Below are 5,481 nucleotides of genomic sequence, written 5' to 3' on the forward strand. Positions count from 1 at the left end.
GAGAGCCTGAGAGGCAGGGCGTGTTTCCCAACCTTGGGAGCTCAGGGCAGGCATTCCTAGGCCTGATGGCCTCTGAGCTCCTTCAGGGGGCTTGACAACCACATTCTGGTGTCAGCTCTGAGGTGCTGTGGGAAAAACACAAGTTGGAGCTCAGATCAAGGGGTCCAGCCTGTGGAAGAGAGGGGGTGGAGATGGGGCTGGAAGATAAAAGGCAGGTAGGGCAAGATCAGGAGGGAGGGTAGGAAGTGGCTGGATGAGGAGAGGCAGGGGCAATTCTCTGTTACATAGGGATCTGGGAGACTGAACTTGTAGGCTGCCACAAAGACTTTAGTTTTTATCCTGAGAGAAGAAAGGAGATAAAAGTGAATAGCTTTGCATTTTGAAGAGACTCAGAGGCCAAAGAGCCAACCCTGGGGTTGCCCTGCCTGTAAAGAGACCATTTAGGAAGAATCCAGGCTGCATGATGGCCCAGAACCAGATTGGGGGAGGCAGTGAGATGCTCAGGATGATGATGATGACAATGAGGATGATGAGAGTGAGATGTGACAAGAGTAGTCATACAAATCTTAGCTCATCACAGGTGCTGTTTTAACACTTTCCAAATATTTCCTTATTTAACAGTTAAAACATCTCTATGAGATAGGTATGACTGTTGTCTGATCTGACAGGCAAAGAAACAGGCATGGTGATGTACAGATGCTGCCTAGAAAGAGTCAGAGCTGTGATGAGAACCAAATCTGTTGGGTAACAGATTGGGTGGTGTGTGAGGGAGTGGAAGTGGCCCAGGCTGACTTCCAGGGTCTTCTTTGTGTAGCTACTAAGACTGGGGGAGGGAAACAGTGAGAGTTTCCTTACAAGAGTGTGTCCCAGAAATAACCAATGGTGTGAGGAACAAGCACTGAGTACAGCTCTGGGAGGAGCTGTCTGGGTCCTCCCAAGGCAATGAGGAGGAGCCTAGTTCAGAAGGGCTGGGGTGCCTTTCAGCAGGGGGTAACAGAGGGGTCTTGGTGGGGGTCAGGAACCCCTCACTGGGTGATCTGGGCAAGTCCCTTGTCCTCTTTGCTCTTAGGCTCTATAAAAACAAAGGTTTGGTGTTAGGAGTTTTGGCAATGTTTTCTTGTTTCATGAAAGAAGTTCTGTTTCCTTTCCCACCTGGCAGGGGCTGCCTGGCTTTTGCATACTTCTTCTGGGTGTGGAATTATGCTAATTATCAGTTATCCATTGATCCACTGAGACTGCTGAGATTGAGGGATGACTAAGGGAACCCCCACCATAGACATGGGTGGCCTGAGTCACAGTGAGAAGATAGATGGACAGACCCTGGCAGGGCAGGAGGAGGTTATCCAAGAGCAGTTTGTAAAAGAGAGAGAGAGTGGACCAGACCCACCGGACACAGAAACAGAATACAAAACTATAATAATAATAATAATGATAATAATAATAAAATGTCATTAGTGCAGGAAAAAGACAAATATATCAACAAACCAGAATGGAATTCAGTAACAGCCCATATATGTATAGACAAGTGAAATTACTAATTGTATACTATACAATGAATGGAGCCAGGAAAAAAAAAAAGCCTGGATAGTTTAATAAATAGTACTGGAAACCAAAATATACATTTAAAATACTGTGCATAGTTGTTATATAATTATGTAAAAATTTTATTTCAAATTAAAGAACTAAAAAATCCTATACAAACATTTTGAGAAATTATTAAATATTTTGTGTATAAACTTAGAATGAGATGACCTTCAAAAACAAAATACCCCCACCACACAAAATAAAATACAAAAACACAGAAGAAAAGCTTGATAAAAACTGAAAACTTTTGATACCACAAGCAAAGATAAAAGACAGGCTGGAAGGACATATCTGCAACATCTTATACCCAAGACATAAATCTTCCTGTGAAACTGTAAGAAAAAGAGCAATAGAGGAGGGGAATATGGTTATTAGCAGGCAGTTTATGGTGAAGAAAGGTCACAAGGTCAAGAGCATGAAAAGATGTACAGTCTCAGCAGTGATAAGAACCAAATAGCCACAACAGCCACTACAGAACCACTTGCGTTAACTGTGATACATAAAAAATATTAAACAATGTTCCTAGGGTGGAAAATGGGTGCTCTAACCATCTGTTCAGATAAGTATAAACTGATGGGGCTCTTAGAATGATAATTTTGCTATGTCCGTTTAAATGAGAAGCAAACACACCCTTTGGCCCAGCAATTGCAAGTTTAGGTTTCTATTCTTCACAATTATGTACATGAAAAGCACATATAGGAATATTTATCTAAAATTGCAGCAACTGACTGTTTATCTGGTAAGAAGTGTCCAGCAGTGGTTTAGTCATACTACTAAATGCTGAATTTCTTTATACACTGAGTGCAGTTTAAAAACTCTGTGCCCACCAGCTGTGGGAGCTAAGAGCTCAGGGGAATACATCTGCAAGGTCCATTCAGATGTAGAAATGTTGCAAAAACATACAGGCAACATTACAGGCTAGGAGAACATGTTTCAAGGTGGAAGACAATCCCTGGATACTCCAACACATGTCAAGGCATTTTCCCAGCAACCTTGGAGCCCAGAGAAGTGATTGTCCAGGGTGGGTCCTTCCTTGGAGTAAAGAGCAATGACAGTGAAGAGGACTCTAAACAGCCAGGGGTGTCCTGCTAGAAGTGTAGACAGCCACAGGCCATTAAGGCAGAAGCCTCAGTTGCTGGAGGGACCCCACAGCCCTCTCTGCAATCAGTCCCCTAAGCTCCTGTGGGAGACATGGGTGGAATGACTAATGAAACCTTCAAACCACTGGACTTGCATACTTAAAAAAATAGCTTTTTATGTTGAATCCCAAATGAAGGAGGCTGAATTTTCAGTTCAGTCCTTAAAGCCTCTGAAGTCCTCCTGGCTCCGGGGGTGACTGTTGGGAGGAGCGTGCAGAGCCCACCATCCTCTCTGGTATTTCCCACTCAAGGTTGTGACCTTGGGCAGGAGGCACACAGCACCAAGCCTCCCACAGAACTCTTGGGTGTAGTAATTTTGATCACAGATCCCGGGAACAACCCTGGGAGGGGACATTTTTATTCCTTGTTGTAGAGGACAAAATTGAACTAAAAAAAAAAATCCTCCTATTTGCACAAAGAAAAGAATAAGCTGTTAGGTTTCTCTGACTCCAAATTATTATTCTAAACCAAATCAGTGCAAGAATCACAGCATCATTTTCATAATTCCCCTAAATCAGTTTCTTAGACTTCTGCTTTTAAAAATATTGGGGGCCAACCAGGTTTACCAATCTCTGATTTTGTCTAGGCAGAAATCTGAAAGGGAAACCATGGTGTGGGCAAAGCTGGATTTTGTCCAGCAGGTGGACTGGGTGGGCTCACATCTTCATTTTATTTATTGCTCCTTGCAGTCCTGTGAAGGATGTATTAATACCTGGTTTGCTAATGGACAGATCTGGCACATTTTTGGCCCTAGTAAACATGTAGAATGAATGAGTGGATGAATGAACAAGCTGGGTCTAGGACAGGGTTTCTCCATCTCAGCAATACTGACATTTGGGATCTGATGAATGATTCTTTGTTAGGGGTGGAATGGTTTCCTCTGCATTGCAGGATTTTTAACCACATGCTTGGCCTCTCCCATTAGCCAGTAGCAATCCTTCACCCTCAACCAAAATCATTTCCACACACTGTCAAATGTCCCCTGGTGGCAAAATAGCTTCAATTGAGAACCACCGGTCAAGAGGTCTAGAGGACTGAGTAGGAACTCAGGAAGGTAAGAGGGTAGTGGGGTCCCCTGAAAGGCATGCAGAACAGCTATTTGAATATGCAGGACCAAAGTATAGATCTGCTGGCCACTGGCCTAGACAGGGCAGAAACTCTGCTCAGAGTCCTTCCCCAGCTGGGCTCAGCTCTCTCCTCTCTCCAAATCACTTTTCTGTGTAGGGTCCTGCCTACTGGGCCAGCAGGGGGCTGCTCAGGCTCCATTCCTTGCACAGCTCCTGAGCCAGCAAACCTGGGTTCCATTCTGGGTTCAGTTTTCCATCAGTCCCCTATGAAGGGGTTGTAGGATGAATTGGCAACACCCTGTCCTGTCTCATTCAGTCCCTCCACAGCTCTGTGCTTTTACCCCGCTGCCCTCTTCCTCGATCTGCAGAGCAGAGTCTCAGATGTGCAGAGCAGTTTGGCAGTGAGAGGCCCTGGCCCACGGGTGCCCCAGCTCTTAAACACCAGTGTCCCTGAGCCTCCAGTCCAGACAGAAGGTTTATTATCCTACAGTGAAAACCAACTGCACAGGAACTGGCTGCCTCCAGGGTGAAATGGGAACAGATTCCTCTGAAGACCTGTTGAGCCTGCTGTTGTTTCGTGTGAAGCTGCTGGACAGCTGGACACCCTGGATATGTCTGGGTCCCTCTGGCTTGGCAACACTTTGTTGATTGGAATTACAAACACACACAATACTCCCATTTCTTCAAATAATCTCCTGGCCAAAGCAGGCCAGGAGATTACTTGACCCCCCATCCTCACCCCCTCCCTATATTCTTCTTGAGAACAGCCTGATTGTAATACAACATGGTTGTGAGGCTGCCCGGGGGCCCGGTCCAGCTTCTGCTAGGCAGCTCTGCAAGGGTTCGCTCCCACCCTGCTTTCCCGCTTCGCCCTACTGCATGCTGTTTTGCTCAGGTCTGCTAGAACAACACGTTCTAAGCTCCACACTAGCTAGAGGCAGTCTTCCCTCCTAAAGGTCTCAAGTAGCAGGGTAGCTAGCTCATATAGACAGAAGTCCCTGCCCCTCGTCCCTGATTGGTCAGAATAGAGCCATTCTGATTGGTCAGAGATGCTCAGCTCTAATCGAATGGGGGAAAGCCTCAGTCTTATTGGTTGGAATAGGGCTCCAAGAACTGCTTTATAAGGCCTGGCTCAGGTGGCAGGAACACAGTACAGGCAGGCAGTTCTGTGCAGTAGTACAGTTTGCGCGAGAGGCGTTAGTGCAGAAATGGCTGCTAGGCTCTGCGTTTTTTGTTTTTTTGTTTTTTTTTCTTGAGCCCAATTAGCCACCAGGATCCCTTCTTAGTCCTCAGGGTTCACATTCTACTCTACTCCAAGAGTTTGCATGCCCCAGACCAGCCGAAGGCTGAGCCAGAAAGTCCTGCGAGGGACCTGTGCCTCCCTCCCAGCACCCCAGCTCTGGAGGGACAGGGGAAGCTTGTGAAGGGTAGGATGCGACTGTGCAGAGTCATCTGAAGCCTTGTTTGTTTCCAAGGCCCTCTCCCCTACCTTCTTTGCAGCTGACACAGCTTCCCCAAATCCCACTATCAAATATTCCCTTGAGGGATGGTGGATCTGGAAAGGCGCCCCCACTTTTTCCATTGGTAGACTGGCCAGCACAGTGTTTAGAAGTCTTTCTGTGAATATGCACAAGTGGAGACAAGCCGTCATGTAGAGTGCTTTCCAGGGCTCATCTGTGTGGTTTTATGAG

Source organism: Pteronotus mesoamericanus, unplaced genomic scaffold (assembly GCF_021234165.1).
Source record: "Pteronotus mesoamericanus isolate MK-2021 breed Mesoamerican mustached bat unplaced genomic scaffold, CSHL_Meso_final contig_230, whole genome shotgun sequence".
Lineage (NCBI taxonomy): Eukaryota > Metazoa > Chordata > Mammalia > Chiroptera > Mormoopidae > Pteronotus > Pteronotus mesoamericanus.